The sequence below is a fragment of the Pan troglodytes genome, chromosome 7 (genome assembly GCF_028858775.2).
Source record: "Pan troglodytes isolate AG18354 chromosome 7, NHGRI_mPanTro3-v2.0_pri, whole genome shotgun sequence".
Lineage (NCBI taxonomy): Eukaryota > Metazoa > Chordata > Mammalia > Primates > Hominidae > Pan > Pan troglodytes.
Genome location: NC_072405.2, coordinates 58,486,382 through 58,504,603, shown reverse-complemented (window position 1 = coordinate 58,504,603; position 18,222 = coordinate 58,486,382). Strand labels below are relative to the sequence as shown.

Genomic DNA, 18,222 nt, shown 5'->3' with positions numbered 1-18,222 from the left:
TTGCAAGTATTTTCTCCTTTTCCATAGCTTGTCTTCTTATTCTCTTGACATTGCCTTTCACAGAGGAGATATTTTTAATTTTAATGAATTTAGCTTATCAATTATTTCTTTGAAGGATTATGCCTTTGATGTTACATCCAAAAAGTCATTGCCATACCAAAGGTCATCTATATTTTCTCTTATGATATCTTCAAGGAGTTTAGTGGTTTTGAATTTTACATTTGGATGAATGGTTCACTTTAAGTTAATTTTTGTCAAGACTGTTAAGGTCTATGTCTAGACTCATTTTCTTTGCATGTGAATGTTCAGTTGTTTCATATTCATTTGTTGAAAAACTCTAGTTATTTTTAATTAATTTATGTTTAATTAAATTGTATTGATATAACATCATGGTGTTTGAAATTTAATCATTTGAAGTTCAGCATAGTTTTCTTTATGGCACAATATATGCTCCAGTTTTTATAAATATATTTGTGAACTTCTAAAAAACATAAATTGTAAAAAAATTATACTTGCACAAATTGTGTGTAGATTTTTTGTTACCTTTCACAAACCTATTTATTTTTTCATAATAGAACATATGGGTAATTGTAAAATCAAGTAAATATGACATTACCTAGAACCTCTTCTTAGAAAATCGATACTTGTGTGGGAAGTTTATTGATTTGTTTAAATTTTACATTAATTTCTAGAACATTATTATTGTTTTACAGTATTATATATCTGAAACTAATAGAGAAAAGGCAACCAGTAAAAAACCATCATCCATCCATGAAAACCAGAGTTTAAAACTTAGTATGACCGATTCAAGTCATTCTCTAGTATCTGGTCTACCTACCTTCTCAAAATATATTGTTATTACATCCTATTAAGTGATCAAGTGTGCTCATAGGGAGATATTCCAGTTCTCTATTACTGAATAACAATTACTTGTACATGAGTATTCATAGCACCTTTATTCACAGTAGCCCCAAACTGAAAGCAACCTAAATGTCCTTCAATCACTAAATGAGCAAACAGATTGGAAAAGCTGGAATACCACAAAATACTATTTAGCAATTAAAATGAATAAACTACTGGCACAGGCAACAACTTGGATAGTTTACTCTGAGTGCAAAAAATGGATCTCAAATGCTACATACCATATGATTCCATTTATGTAACTTTCTCAAAATGACAAAATTGTAGAGATAGCAGAAGAGTGGTTTCCAGGGTAGCTGGGTGTGAATCACACTGTACTAGATAAACCAAGGAAGTTTATTTGTGGTGCTAAAACAGTTGTATATCTTGATTGTGAGAGTGGTTATACAAATCTATGTATGGGATAAACCACACAGAACTCCACACACACAGCGACAGACAGACAGACAGATACACACACACAGGCAAATTAGTTCAGGTAAAAACTGGTGAAATCTAAATAAGGCTATAGTGTATTTGTCAATACTGTATAATATCAATTCCTGGTTTGGGTATTGTATTACAATTATGTAAGATGTTATCATTAAGGAAGTTGGAGAAGTTTTCATGAGAAATTTATGTCTGCAACCTTCTTTCAGTTTATAATTAAAGTAAAAAGTTAAAAGACAAGTAATTATTTAAATATAACATAGCTGTGCATAGCTGCATCTGTAATTTGTTTATTTTATTTATTTACTTTTTTAGAGACAGGTTCTGGTTCTGTTGCTTAGACTGGAATGCAGTGGTATGATTATGGCTCACTGCAGCCTTGAACTCCTGGGCTCAAGCAATTCTCCTGCCTCCGCCTCCTGAGTAGCTGTAACTGCCAGCACACACCACCACATCCGGATAATTACTTTACTTTTTGTAGTGATGGGGGGGTCTCACTTTGTTGTCCAGGCTGATCTCGAACTCCTGGCCTCAAGCGATCCTCCTGCCTCAGACTTTCTGAGAGTTGGGATTACAGGTATTAGCCACTACACCTGGCCAATAGCTGCATCTACGAAGGGAATTCAACCATGATTGAATATCATTTGAGAAGTCAAGCAAGACTTACAACTTGCCTCTTCTCTTGTTTCTCAGCATCCTAGATTGCTCATTTGCCCTGAACTATGGTTACATACAGAGGTACCCATTAAACATTATTCAACTTTTCTTTAGCCTTTTTGGAGTATCATCATGAAATAAAACATAATTAATGTCTAAACTCCCTCATAAACTAAATTTGAAACTTGAAACAAATTGCAGACATTCTGAGGGTCAGCTTCCTAACCTGATCATCTGTGAGTACATTTCCAAAGCCAGCTTATAGTGATATCACAATGCTATGTTAGCCCGGCTCTGCTCACCTCTGGAGGTTGGTAACTAAACTTGGTTTTTAAAACAAATTTTTACTGCATTATTCTGCATACTGAGTTGGCACAGTTACTTGTACAAACAGGAAATGTGGGTTATTATCTGTATTTGCCCCTGATCATTGGTATTCTGACCACCTGACATTGAAATTTAGTCGTGGTAATGCCAGCAAAGCAAGTGTTGAACACAGATTTTCTAACAAACTTTTTTTCCTCTATAAAGTACATATACCTTTCTTTATGAAAGTCATAATAATTTAAGTGGCTGAAATACTGTATTTTCAGATACTACCGGTGAAACTTATTTTATAATTCTATATATTGTTGAAATTTAAGAGTTTTCAGCTTTGATACCCTATTAGTTATATATCTAAAATTGTACTGGGCTAGCAGAGCTAGTTGATAGACTAACCCTATTCATTAAAAATTAACCTGCCTTAAAATTTCCTTCAGAATGTCCTAGAAAATTAAAAAACCACTGGTATTAACAAAAACACATTTATTGCTTTAGCAATCCAAGATATAGATCTAATGATGTTCTTTAATGTCTTGATTCAGTATCATCTGTTAGACATTTATTGCTAATTCACTTTATAACATACTTTATTAAAAGTCATTAAAACTTGCAGCTGCATCCCATAATTATTTCCCAAATAAAGACAGCATTTATAAATGATCTCCTTGTTCAAAACACTGCCATACAGCTCACAAACTCTTTGTTGGAAGCCAGAGAGCTTTTATTCTTTACAAAAAGATATGCTAAGTAATTCATCAGATGCCAAACCTTTTTTTTTTTCTCCTTATTGGATTTGTTCCAGTTGTTTAAATTCCATGTTCATTAGGAGCAGTTATAATATAGTCTGAGATTGATGCTCAAAACTTTCATTTATTTAAGTGCCATCTTCCTCCTAGGACTCAATGTCTTAACATGTATCCTTTATAAACGTGAAAAGGCTGAGTAATTTGGCTTCATTACAGTGAAGATCTTATGCAAATGTTCTGGAAGTACACATTGAAGGAAGAGACTGTATTTCATTTGGAATTTTGTTAATTCTCCTCAGAAGAAAATAGGCTATTGAAGACTTTATATGCTTATAAAAATAATGTAAATAATTTCTAGGCTTCATTTAATTGATTATTCTACTATTAGGCCTATTTTATCCATATTTTCCCCTCCCAAAAATGTTTCACAGAAATAAAGATTGGGTAAGATTTAAATGAATTATATCTTTTAACAAAATCCCAACATTGAATTATACATAGTAGAATTGTTTAGTTCTCCAAACAATTTTATCAATTCGTAAGCATGACTAGGAAATCTTTGGTATTTGTCAATGTTTTTGACAATATCTCCTAAAAACAAGGTGGGATATCTTTGAGTTATTCGGTAGAATGGTATGTAGTAATATGCATATATTGCTTGAAATATGATTCATGAGACCTAAGAAAAAGGGCCTTAAACAATTCTTTCAGTTGAATTTCCAGATATTTCAGGTGGAATATCAACCGCAGCAGGAAATAGCAGTAATTAATAAAGTAGACACGAATCATTACATTTATCAGTACATTTATGGAGAAAAACAGGAGAAGAGTTAAAACCAAAACCAGTTACATGTAGTAGGTTCATTTACATCCAAGTCATTGATTTTTTTAGTTGACAGAAATAAATTATCCCATTTCACAAACAGGACCAGGATAAAAATAGCAATGGTCAGTACATGAAAAAATAAAAGAGTTGATTATTTCACAAAGAATACTTTTATACAACTCTAAAACCAGATAATTATTCATGACCATAGGTTGTTAACTTGCCTATTATTGCCAAATATACAGATGATGATATAGGAATTCCTTCCAGATAATGGCTGACAGCATTATCTACAGCTTTTAAGGGTAGGGATCATCTCCTTTGTCTCTCCTCCCTTCTCCACAGTGATAAACACCTCCTCACCCTCCATGGGTTAGCTTCACCAAAGCTCAGTGACTCCATACTTCACTGTGACTCAATGTAAATGCTCCCATTAATGCTCTAAACTGTCTGCCCTCATCAGTGGTGAGGGAATAAATTGCCCACTGTTTGGTGGTACATTAATTCTTTTGGGTTACTGAGGAGCTTTTTAGTGCACTGAAAAGGTAATTGCTGAAATGCCCACTAGTGGTTTAGAAAACTTAATTGGCCTCCAGAAAGTAGATAATTCACTCCTCTAGTACCAAGAAAAAAGCCAGGCAATTATCTGGAGAATCTGAGTGATTGAGAGAGAAATTTGAGTATCAGACAAAAGCAAACTTCTGTTTGCCTGAACTCGGGAAATTCCTGTTGTTCTGATGGAACAGACAGGGCCAGTTTATCTTCCAGGTCATTGAGCCACAGTGAGATATAAAGTCTACTAACAAAGTTTAGATGGGTCTGCAGACCGCTTGCATGCATTCTTCATGCTCCAAAATTTCTTTTAGAAAAATATGAAAATTGTACACAACATGAAAGGCAGAGAAGACAAATCACATAGAAGAGAATATAATAGGATGATAAAATAAAAAGAGACACCATTATCTGAAATGGATGTCAGCCTTTCAAGTAAAGTCAACACTACCTTACATGTTCCAAGTGGAGAACTCAGTCAATTTTCAGTGGCTAAAACAAATGAGCAACTATTGACTATTTTATGTGTATATTTTATGCATATTTTACATGATCACTTAAAATTGAATATATAATGAGGTGGAGAAAAGAAAACTTTAAACAGATGTCTTCCCAGGTAGTATGTGTATCTTTTTGGTTGACTATACTCTCATTTATAATTCCAATCACTAGACCTTAATCACCACAGACAGACCTGATGTGATCAAATGCAACAAAGCACTCATATTCCCAGAAATGCAGTATCACCTAATTCTAAAGCAGGCTGTAAACCGGAAGCAATAAGGGAGATAACACACATTGTCAGCAATAATTCTGCAGTGCTTTTCCCTTGTCACAAAATCCCTTCTGATCCCTACTATCTTCCTAGAATGAACGTGATCTTTCTACTGTCTATCCTTGATTTGATCTTGAGGATCTGACAGTCCAAACATTATGTTAATCGTTTTTCAGAAATCGTTCTCTCCAGGATGCCCCGTGATCTGCTTTTGAGCAAACCCAAAGGAATCTCAGACATCCATTCCTTTCACCTCTGTGCAGTATCAACACTGTTAACCATGGTATGTTTGTTAGAACTGTATGCATTTTCCTTTATACCTTTCCCCTACACTTTCTACGACTCTTTTATGACCTTCTTTTCTCTTATTTTTTTCTTACTTTTGAAAGATATTTATGTCTGTAAACAATTGTTTTTCTTTTATTCCCTCAAATAGCTAATAAATTTTCATAGCTTTAGCAGTAATCTCCACTTCAGTAGCTCTGAGTTAGATAGGTCAGGTTTTACCCTCTTTCTAAAATTAATGGGTTCTTCACCTGCATTTGGCTGTTATGTCCTCTCATTATCCATTTGACATGTCCCATGTCAGGTATCACATCTTTCCTTCCAAAGAAGCGTATTTCACACTTACTTATGTGAGCATTTACCTAGTACACAACAACACTATCTCATTTGGCCTCCTCCTGATTCTTGTTTTATTTGATAGTGGCATCACTAACATCTAGTCATTTAGTTTTAATAGGCTAATTTCTAAACTTCACCCAATTAGGTCCAGCTCTCATCATCTCAAGTCTGAATTCTGCAATAGAATCAACCCTGGTCCACCATGGTTCCCTGAAGCTTGTAAAATATGACTTTCAACATGTGATTATGCTGTCCAAAAACCTCTCTGTTTGTATAAGATTAAGATCAAGATAACACATGAACCCTTCAAGATTCTTGAGAATCTAAACGCCTCCAGTTACTTAGTTAGTAAAACTAAAGTCAATGAAATTCAGCTGTTCTGTTTGTTGTTGTTGTTGTTGTTGTTGATTTTTTTTATTTATTTACTGCAATCTAAAGCAAGTCAAGCCTATAATAGGTGTTATAAGAAGAGAGGCAGTTTTTCTTCCTAAACCACTTATGAATAGAAAAGCATTAAATATTGATCCTAAATCTCAATTTTGACTTAATCTATAGAGAAGCATTTAACTTTCCTGGAGCTTGATTGTCCCATTTGCAAAACAGGAATGAAAAAGTCAGCTTCCTAGTCCTGCTGTGAGAATCACATGAGATTCCCTAAAACAGGACTCTAACAATCATGAATAACACATAGAATGTGAGAAAATAGTATTACGAATGGAAACTAAAGTGTAGGGTTACATTTTCCAAAATGCATTTATTATGCCCTATGAAGACTTTATACTGAAACTTCTAGTTCCAACTTCAAGGAGATTTCTTGGAAAAGAACACAATATGGAAAATAAAAGCAAATGACTTAGGTGGATAATGGACATATTTTAGTTTTCTCTAATTGCTTAAAAGAAGTCTTAAGTTGAGAAAAAGATGTGTTTGAAGAGAAAAATAAAGTTAATTTATGAAGTTAATGAATTTGACAAACTACCACAATCTGACTTACTTTGACTCTAAGTGTGCCCTATTGTATTACTCTTGATTGGCTTATCTATAATAATGGTGTAAAATGTACACAAGTAGATTAATCTACTTTCGGGAGTTTTACTTCTTCAAGATTAAAACCAGACCAGGAAAACAAAAGGGAAATAGTCTAGCTAAGCTGGAACAGGCTTCACCATATGTAAAATAAGGAAATATCATTTAAAACTACTGAAAAAAGTCACCAAATATAGAAAAAATAACTGTTCTGGAATAACTATTTTTTTTACCCCCAATGATTTTTTAATCCACTTGTGTGTCGTTTTCATATTATTCATTTGTTAATAATATAGTAAAAGGACACCCACAAAACTTTGATATGTTAATTACATTTAAAGTCAAACATTTCATCTTAAGACATTCTTTCCTTAGGGAAAAAAAGCTTTTAGAGAAACAACAAGCCAATGAGCCCACTTTTGCTGAGTATTCCCTCAGCAGTAGATAAATTCAGTGACTTAGAAATCTTGGGTAGATTCTTCGCTAGTATTGTAGAGGACAAGTGTTGTTCTTTTCTATCCTTTAATGTAGTCTCCCCTTTCGCTGAAAACTGCACTATGCTAGTCATTTGTATTCTGGGAAGAGGGAATATTTGCAGATATTAGTCAATAACTAATACCCCTCAATCAGTGTGGTTTTGTAAAGCCCATCCTACTTCAAGATCCAGCCCAATATGTAATATTCCCTTGGTCAATCCCAGTACATCTACTGGAACTATTGAGGAAGTGAACTGGATTTGGGAAGGAAACACTGTAGACCTATAACTGGTAAGGAGGTGAGTAAGACAGAGAAAGAGATGATGGAGAGGGGGAGAAAAGAGACAGACAGAAACAGAAACATAGACAGGAGTGAGGGAGAAAGACAGTGAGAACAGAGAAAGAGGCAAATCTTATCACGTAGGCAAACCGTACTTTGGAATGAAGACAACACTGAAGAATGCGGATAGTATTTGAACACTTTAATCAAGCCATACCTGCTATAATCTGCTACTGCATAAGCCAGTAATTCTCTTTTGCAAATATATTTTTTATTTAGTTGCTTATTTGGATTAAGCCACTTTAAGCTGGGATTTTGTCACTTCTAGCAAAAAAAGAAATTAAAATATACAAATACCAATTAGGCAAAATAAGCTCCTTTTTTTCCATCAATAACTGCAGAATTGTTTTTCTCTTTGGCACAGTCACTATTAACAAGGATTAGAAAAGAAGAAATTACAAAAAAAAATTGCCATATATCAAACCAAAGCATAATCTTATCCATCCCTGTGTTTGTGCGGTTGTGTGGGTGTGTGGACTTACATCACTGAACATACAATAAGACATCTGCCTCCAATTTGTGAAACCCAGCAGAATATTCTATAGAGTGTGTTATAATTTGCTGATGAAATGTAAAAAATAACTTTCTAAAGAAATTATCTGTTTTTACACATATGAGTAGGCACAAAAGTAGAAAATTTGTATTCTGGGAAGAAGGGATATTTGCAGATATTAGTCAATAACTAATAATCTTTTCTTAGTCTCACTGTTAATCAATGTTATTATCTGGGTTATTGTAGCTGTTGCATGTGTATGAGGGGCAAAAACAGTAGCTGGAAAAGATGCTGGAATAAAACATATTATGTAATATTATTGACCTATCTTCATTTCTATTTGTTCTATGAGTTAATTTTTCCCCACAAAACTTTTGCCCATTCAAAAACATGAAGTATCTATTTTATCTCAGCCACTCATTATTTTTTAGGTTTATTTATTTTAAAATTGTAAAAACATATTAAGATGAACCTTTTCATCAAGTCGTGGTTCATTGTCTCATTTCTAGATAAAAACAAAAAGGTCTGGAAAAAATCTGACTAAATATTTCAATTTAGGGTTTCTATTAAATATCACTGAAATGGGAAACGAAAAGGTTCGGCAGCTATGTGTGGAATCTAGCATGCAGTCTGTTTCGCTACATGCAAAATTTTAACAATTAAATTAGGTAAAACAAAAAGTAGATTTCACACAAAATTATCTGTTTTCAGTTCTCACGTTTTGTTCTAACTGAGCAGAGCTGAGTCGAGGACTCTTGACGGGCTCACTTTCTGCAGTGTGATGCAGATCTCACTGGCTAGCCTCCCTCCTTACAGGAACTGCCTGCACCCTGAGGGCATTTGAATTTACAATCTATGCAAAGAGATATAGGTTTGAATAAGAAAACAGAAAAGGGAAAGTCTAGAACAAAGCATTAACAAAAGAACTATGTGGTGATGAGGATAGTATGTTTGGAAGAGAATATAAAGCATGGGGGATTTATCTGGAGAAATGAGAGAGCGGTAGTTGATCAGAGCCATGTGCATAGACTAGTCTAACAGGCTAAGTCATAACACTCACCAGCTTCAACAAATCTCTGGCAATGTACTAGCCATTGTATACAATTTGCTCATTAACTGTTCCCAGCAACACACGGCAGTGGACATCAGACTTAGAGACTTCACATTCCTTGCCCAAGTTTTTGTCATTAATGCCATTTCTATAACAGGATTCGAACTTAAGTCTGATTCTAAATCCCATGTATGTTCCACCATGAGAGCATGGAAACATTTTCAAGAAGAATGGCATGACAGATGTGGAAGGAAAGTTTATGAGTTCAACTAAACATAGACATTGTTTATTTTCTCATGGACATAATAATGATTTACCAACAGGACCAAGGATATAGATGAGCAGTTAAATTAAGATAAAGTGATTTACCCAAGTCCACACAACCAATTGATGACAAACCATGTTGAACCTCAGATTTTGTGTGTACTGGATGCATTTTTAACCATAAAATACTCTTTTCTCATCTATACTCTAAATTTCTTAATCTCACATACTTATTTCTCACTGTGGCTCCCCTTGAGAAGATTCAAATAAAATTTATTATTTTTAATATATATATTTTTTTGAGATAGAATCTCATTCAGGCTGGAGTGCAGTGATGTGATTATATCTCACTGCAGCCTCAAACTGCTGGGCTCAAGTGATCCTCCTACCTCAGCCTCCTGAGTAGCTGAGACTACAGGCACATTCACCACACCCAGATATTATTTTTTTATTTTTTACCTTTTTTTTTCTATTGAAGAAACGAGGTCTCACTGTGGTGCCTAGGCTGGTCTTGAACTCCTGGCTTCAAGTGATCCTCTTGCCTCGGTATCCCAAAGTGTTGGGATTATAGGCATGAGCCACTGTACTTGGCCTTTTCATAGTTTTATATAAGTAACACATTATTGTTAAAATTTTGGCGCCATTTCTAAAAGATTTCTATTTTCTATTAGCTTATTTAGTGAATTTACCAGGCAATTACTTATTCTTTTAAAAAACTAAATCTTAGACCGAAATTGTGAGTAAATTTGTTAAACATAGAGCATATAATTACTTCACAATTTTTAATTTTAAAAATATCTTCAAGTATGTACATTACATATGATGAAGTGATAATAAGCAAGTATTCAAATGAATTGATTTAATGATACTCTTTTTGAAAAAAAATATAACATGATCACTTTATCTTTGCTGACAAATTGAAGACCAAATTCAGGAGACCCAAAATGATTTTCTGACTCTTTCAGTGTGTAGAATGTGCTGAAGAAACTTCACAGTGAAAATTTAAGGATAATTCAAAGATAAATTCTCTGGCCTCAAGACATTATTTTAATGACCTCTTACTCTCAGTTCTTTTTCATTTTATGTTTTTGACTGTTTCTGGGTTTTTGTGTGTGTGTGTGTGTATTTGACAAAAAAAAAATCTGAATTATATTACTAAGTAAGTGATGATATAATTTTTTATCTCTGGTGCAATTATATAATTTAACCACAAAACAATGCTGGAAATAACTGTAACACCAAACATTGACTTATATTTCCTAAGCATACTGTCAGTATATTTTTAGTGATAGTCTAGAAATCTATACAGACCAAATGTTGATAAATTACATTGAAAAAATCATAGTGACGTTTAAAACCCGACTAAGAAAAGCAAATAAGCAATGAAATACTGCTTATTTGGTTTTCTAAAGAGATGTCCTAAAGAGGCCTATGAATAAAATCTAGGCTTTGGACTAAATCAAAACAACATCTTAACAGCATTTCCAGGCTAGCCCCTTAGATCAGCCCGCATGTTGTCCACATTTCACTCTATGCTCACAAGCCAGCAGTCAAATCACAATGCTTTCTGCATGTTTTAGGATATGGAGTTTTGAAGTCTATTTCATCCTATGAGTTTCCTTATCAATATCACTAATGACAAACATTAATCCTCCTTTATAAACTAGAAAATTATGACACGACGTGATAGATTCTTTGAAGGTCAAAATGAAAGTTGTTGAAATAAACTCAGGTCAACTAAGTTTGTCCAATTGATATAGAATGTGGTGTCAGTTCTGAGTAATAAAATATTTTTGAAACCAAGTCCACCTTCATTGAATATCACTTATATTTATACCATTAAGAGATGTAAAGGAAATGACTGCTGAATTATCAGGGAAGTATTATATTCCCTATGCTGAGAGTTGTTAAGTATAAGGGATGTGCCTGTTATTTAGTAATTAGTGGGATTTTTTTGATGAATGAATGAATGCTATTGGAAATTATTTATAATAACTCACAGATATAACACTTGTTTCCAAAACACCCTCAAAATCATTGAATTTCGACTTTCCACTATCCCACAAAGTAGGCATCATTCACTTATCTCATGAGTGTTCAGGTATCAGCTGTATATAAATTATTGTGTCTTCATTGAAAAGTAAAGAATCCCCAAATTTAAGGAAGAAAAATTCAGCTGCAGTGGATTGAGTGACTTGTAAAAGATCTTATGGCCAGCAGTTAAAAAATTCTGATCTTTTGACTGTCAAGTAGTACTTGTTTCCCTATAACATGATGTGTAACATGTTTCTTACCACAGGATGTTGTCTGTTCCAACACATGCTATGTGCTCACTCTGCTAAGCTAAATAGGAAGAAAATACCAAATAAGAGATCTCTCTCCATTTGAATTCTATTCTATAACACACTGTACAGATTTCTGGGAAGGTGAGATTACTACGGAAATAATTTCTAGCTTACAATATGCTTTTTTCTTTCCTAGTGGCTTTTGTCTTGCTTAACAGAACTAGGTGAGTAAGCAGGCTAGCTGCTTGGAATTTATAAATCTTTAAGTGGTCAAAAACAGCCAATTACTAAATATTAGCAGTAGTCATTTTTTACTTTTATATTTTTTGATAAATGTTTGAACTTGATTGAAACCCAAGTAAATAACTCCAAAGGCAAACTGTGAGCATTAAAATCCAATATGATTTCATGGTATTAATAATTACATTAGAATATACAAGTAATATTTATATAGTCTATGCAAAAATTAATCAAGAAGTGTTTCTATAACATTTTGGAAGAAGGCAATTGAATGGATTCCAGGGCTCATTTTAAATTATCCTCTGGTCCTATATATACTTTACATTTTCTAGATTATGTAATCCCATCTCACTTTTCTCTTTTGAGTCTCAAATGTAAGCAACAGCCAACAACACTTAGTCTTATCCAATAAAACTTTTTTTTTTTTTTTAATGGGGAAAAGATAGTGTGTTTGGTACTCCCAAGACCTCATGCATCCTTTTTCTTTAGCAAAACAAAATAACTATCAAAGCAAATAGATGTCCTTAGTGGGGTACAGATATCCCTTAATAAAATGTTGATTTTTCTTTAAAGACAAGTGATTCTGTGCAATAATAATGAAGATTGGTTTCCACTACCCCCTTTTTGTTTGTTTGTTTGACTACCTACTTTACAATTAGAGATTAGCATTAGGTAGGCATTAAGTTGCTTTCCCAAACTCTATCTCAATGTAAGGACATTTCCCTACAGATAAGGATTGACAAGGGTTTCCATGCACTTTCATGAGTTTGGGGTGAATTAGAGTTACGTATTTCTGTGACTAAATCTCCTAAGGGATTAGGCAAAGGTAACTTTCACTTTGTGAGATTTCAGTTACACATAGAGAAAGCCTGCCCCCTCTGCCCCTGAGGAGGGAACTGTGGCCATATACACAGAGGAGTGCTTCTTGAAACACATTCTCTGCTTACATTTTATGCCCTACTGACTAGGGGAGTCCCTCTGTGTTAATTAATTGACAGCCAAAATAATTGTCTAACGACATGCTGTAACTCTCTTAAAATATGATTAAGTCTTCCATGTGATAATTTCACTTCCATACCTCTCCCACTGAGGAAAAAAAGGATTGTGTTAAGAGCACATTGTAGGTTTTCTGAGAAGGAATCCAAATCAATGATACATGTTTCTCCTCCTCAGATAATCATTCTTGACCTATATAGGGCAACAGAGCCCCCAAGGAGCTCAGTGACATAGATGCCTCTGCTCCTTTTCTGCTAAGCAAGCAGGTTCATGGTAAGTGGTGACAGTTAAGAATGATTTTTCCTCAGAGTAATTGCTACACTCAGCCAATATAAAACAAGAGGACATCACCCCACCAATGAATGCCACTGTAACGGCCTCCAATGATTTTTGTGTTAAAATTGAGAAGGAAGGTACGTATAGATATGCATTAGAGCCATTTTACTATCGTTACACACAACCAGTGAAATTAAAAGTAAAACCTAAAGATCTCCTGTAATTTTTCAAAGGGGTAGACTCTTTTCACAGAGTTGATTATGCATATCTCATCACATGTATTTACATGACTGTAAAATTCCATCCTTGCAAGTCAAAACTCTTCACTGAACTGAATGTACTCATTGGAATTGATCGGATTCTTAGTGAAATGTCAGGCACGGGTTATAAATTTGTGTAACTGCTTTTGCCCAGTGACCCTTTTTATTAAATCAGAATGCTTATCAAGGTCACTGTGAAAGATTGTAATTTTAAAGCTCCAGGGGAAGACTAGAAATAAGAATCAACAGAAAACAGATTTAATTAGCATTTTAAAGTTTATGTTTTTTTGGGAACCTACTGGTCCCTATCACTTTCTGGATTTCACTGACAAATGTATTTTGCAGAACTAACAAGTTAGAATGATTTTGAAATCCAGCTCTCCTAAAGAGGCACACTAAAGCTTCTCATTTTCTGCTTTCTGGCAGATCAGGTTTGAGAAAGCAATCTTGAGCTTTCAAAGGCTGGAAAGAGGGTGCTAAGTAAAAATATGAGTGTCTCCTTACATAAGATCCTACAGGTGTAGGTATACTTGGAGGTTGGCATGGAGTGAGAAATCTGGTGTATATGTATACATGTATTTGTTCCCATGCATAGTTTAGTATAACAATATAAAATATGTTAGAGGGCATGGTTAAACCCTCTCTATTTTAACTTTTTTAGTCTTGCATACTATGTAACACAGACAGGATCACTTTTTATGGCATACATAAGACAACAAAATTATCTTGCCAAACGATTGCATTAGTTTTAGGAAAAAATAAACAAGATATGCACAGATCCAAAAAGATATTAGATAAGCAATAAGAAAAATGGCCAGCTAAAAGTTTACTGTAATTATGTAAGGCAACATGTATGTTATTTTGATTCTTCTTGTCACACAATGATCCAGAAACAATTATTTTAAAACAAAATTGCTTGTCTCCCCGTTAACCCCAGAAAAAATTACACTGCTTATGATCTTTCTGTTAAACCATAAGACAAGTCATTAGAGTTTAAAAAAACAAAAATAATAGCGCTATCACTTACCTGCCGAGCAATGAAAGTAGATGTCTTTTCAGTCTCTCTAACGTAGAATTTTGAGTAGCTCTCCACCCTCTTTTTACAAAGCTATTTCCAAAAGAGTTGCAATCCACTCAAGACCATTCTGTTTATTTCAAGAAGTGTGGGCCTTTGAGCATTTCAACCCCTACCGCACGGCCCATGATTTCTCAGAGCTTCTAAGAACTTCGACTTTACTCTCCTCCAGAATTCCTCCCAGGCCCCTATAGAAAAATGATTGTTGAAGTTGCTGCTGAGAGTTTAATCCGTGGAGCAAGAGTACTCCTCAGAGTCCTGTCCTTAGGTACAGCAGGTGTAGAGGGAGGGGTACTTTTCATCCATTAAGAAAGGGGGCCGGGACGCGAGGGGGTAATAGGAGGCACCGCCTTTTAGCTGCGAGGAGCAAGTAGCCCAGCTGCCCGTGGCGACGACAGTGGCGGCAAGGACAGCGGCGGCGGCAGCGTAGTTCCGTCCCTGTGGCTGCAGCTCAGTCCGGAGACGCTGTCCATCCCCTCTGGTGCTGAAGCAAGGGGACGGGAGCCCCCAAGCTCAGGTCCAGGTCGCACTTTCCTCCACCAGCGAATCCAAGCAGCAGCTTCCTTGTCTTCCGCCCTAGCCTTCTCCCCTCCGGTTCTTTTTTTCTTTTTCTTTTTCTTTTTCTTTTTTTTTGTAGGGGCTAATTGTTTCTCCAAATTAACAGTCTCATACTTATTTGGTGACAACGTTTCTGGAAAAACAGGAATCCGTGGGAAATAACATCTGAGCCTCCCCTGACTTTTCAGTGGCCCTGCACGAGTTTTCTAATGCCAGAAATGAAAGAAAACGCACTCACAGGGGCGCGCACACACACGCACGAGAGAGGCAGAGAGAGAGAGAGAGGGAGAGAGAGAAAAAATATATAGATTTCTACCGTGGAAAATCCAGAGCTTCTTTGGAAAGCTCGTGGATCTTTAATTACATAAGATGAAAAGGGATATTTTGGAAAACTCCTCAATCTTGATTACCAATTAAGGGGACCACATTCAAATTTTGAGAAACCCAATTTGAAATTCCTAAATTAAACCCAGTGAAGATTCTTAGACCCTCCACGCGGAAATGATAGGTTATTGTTAAAATTTTAAAAGACAGAGAATGAAAGAATGAAAAAGACAAGGAAAAGCATCTGCACTCGGCTACCTTTTAAAACGCTGCTGAATTGGATCGGGATCGTTGCAGAGCCTCTCAGAGGATCCGGCGAACGCAGCTCCTGTGAGTGTCAGCGCTGAGCTCAGCGAGCAGGGAGCTTGGAGGCCCAGGGCATTGCTAGCGAGTCGCCCACAGCCTAGGCTCCTGCAGTGGGGGCAGAAAACGGCTTATTTCACAAAAGACGGGATAAAGAAGGCACAAAGACAGTCAGAGGGCTCGACAATCTCTGCCTTTGTAAAGCCAGAGCAAAGCCCAATTTACGTTGTTTTTTTGCTTGGCTTTTCAGCCCATTTTCCCTCTGGTCTCCCACGCTTCCCCCTCGCCTCCCTACTCCGGAATCCGCGCTCTCCCGGGCCTTGCAGGCTCTTCACTCCTGCTCTTGGCAACTGGCTGACAACGAGCATAAAGAAGGGTATGGGTGCGTGGTCCCGAGTGCTGTCACCCAGGGCTCAGCCACCCACACTCGGCAACGGGTGCAGACGCCAGTGAACTGAGACGGGAAGTTGAAATACATAACGTTGAAACTGTTGGAAAACTGGTCAAAACCAGGGCCATGTGGACCTTTGAAACTATGTGGAGTAAAAGGGGAAGATGGAAAGAGAGAGACTGTAACACCGCCCGCCCTTGCAGGCTCCTAACTTGTGCAGTGTAGATTTCTGCACCAGGAGGTTATTGATAGACATGAGAGGAAATTCGAGAAAGACTAGTGTGTGTGGTGGGGACGGGGGTCCGGGAGGGGCGGGGCGCACCACTAGTTTCTCCCGGGCTGTGGGAAGGGGCCGGACGCCTGCTCCTGGCCTCCCTTCCCCGGCGACTTCTCAGGTTCTTCTTCCTGTTCTGACACTAGAGGGAAGTCCTAGATGTTGTGCTTTCCTCCCACGCTTGCTTCCATCAAGGATTAGAGCGCGTTCCCGCTGGTCTGGAACCATCCATTCCAGGTAGGGGATCTTCCCTCCCGGGGACATTGGGCTCTCCAAGCACCGGCCTGCGGCGCGCGCGGGGGACGCGCGAGGAGGCGGCACAGCCAGTGGAGTTCCAGTGGGCTCCCTGGAGGAGAAACGTTATTGAGCCGGGAATCACTCGGGACGGAAAACCAAACAGGCCGCGTATTTACTCACAGGAAAAGGCCAGACTTTGGTTGAACTTTGAGCCATTTTGCTGCAGCAGCAATGGCTTTATTTCCCTGGGGTGGCCACCAGCCGCCACCGCGGCTCGCGAGCTCCGGCTGGAAGGGGCCGCGCTGTGCTCCGCGCATTGCAGGCCGCGGTCGCTGTGTGGAGCTGCATACGCAGGAAACGGTCGCCGTGGAACGAAGCCCTTGGTCAGCTTTCTCTAACAGTCTTTTTTAACAGAGGATCTATTAAAGGTTGTGATTCTCTCTAAAACCGTGTTTGGGGAATCCATCTGACCTCACGGAGACACACAAACCTAAAAAGAGAGTATCTGCTGCTTGAGGCTAATTTTTAAGGGGGTCTTTTGCTTTTCAGTCCATGTGAAAACGTTGCTTAAGGTTATAGTAAATGAAGTTTCCCTTTTCCTTAGACAAATGTGGTCAAACACGTGCCTCTTTTTTCTGCAGAAACAATACCTGTCGTGTGTGTTTCAGAAAATGCCCCCTTTTTGTTAGATGATTAAAACAAACCCCCCGTGTGAGGGTTATGCTAATCAGGGGCTATCCGTCCTTGTCAGCAAAGAAGCTTTTCTCTGCTGTATTTAATTCTATGCTTACTAAGGTTGATTTAATTGATTGTTAAAATTATTTTATCAGGACATACGGAAACATGAATAATCACAGAAAATCAACACACCAAATAAGAGCATTTAAATGAAGCAGAGAGTACAAAGATGTTGCTAATTAAAAACATATGCACTTGATTATTCAGACCTAGAAGAACAGATTCTCTTCTTCCTGAGCACGGATTGAGTTTTATGCGGTCTCTCTCAATCTTTCTATCCCCCTCCCTCTGTCCTGCCAGTAAAAGAAAACAGAAACAGCTGATTAATACGAACTGACAGTCCCAGTATGATTATGATAGTTTGATGTCTTTTCTTCAAGAAGCAAAATCCACTTTATATTTTTTCTCATCAAGTTGTATAACCAGTTATGGAAATCAAGATGATGAAAATTAAATACGGCCTAACATCTGATGCTACAAATGAATATAAATGAAGTACAACATAACAAAACCAAGGGACAAATAAGCTGAGGTGAATTAAAGAATTATGTTAAGAAATTTCACCCCGGGAGCAGATTTTCCAAAGTCTTTTTTAAATGATTTTTTAAAAACATTCTTAATTTAAGTTGCCATGATTTTAAAAATGTAAATATAGTAAAATGTGAATATAAATAATCAAAACAATACATGAAGCATTATATGCACAAGAAAATGTAGTAACCTAGCATCATTACTGTGAATTCTAAACTGGCTCATTCAAT

The 18,222-nt window shown here is 36.5% G+C and overlaps 1 protein-coding gene and 1 long non-coding RNA gene across 7 annotated transcripts in view; one reads left to right on the top strand and one right to left on the bottom strand.

Moving 5' to 3' along the window:
• SNTG1 (syntrophin gamma 1) overlaps window positions 1–16,636 on the bottom strand; it is an 869,847-nt gene extending 853,211 nt beyond the window's left edge. Inside the window, exons 1-2 of one of the 6 annotated variants that reach the window (XM_016959458.4) lie at window positions 15,777–16,633; window positions 14,589–15,400 (exon numbers count right to left, since the gene is read on the bottom strand). The gene's annotated coding sequence lies outside the window, so the exon portion shown is untranslated. Of the gene's footprint in view, window positions 1–14,588 lie in introns of all 6 variants that reach the window. The other 5 variants (XM_016959459.4, XM_063817091.1, XM_009455347.5 and 2 more) reach the window with 5 other exon arrangements.
• LOC107976306 (uncharacterized) lies at window positions 5,411–6,227 on the top strand. Its single transcript, XR_001720173.4, has 2 exons — window positions 5,411–5,513; window positions 6,000–6,227. It is a non-coding gene; the product is annotated as an uncharacterized LOC107976306 (long non-coding RNA).
• Window positions 16,637–18,222: the final 1,586 nt, after the last annotated feature.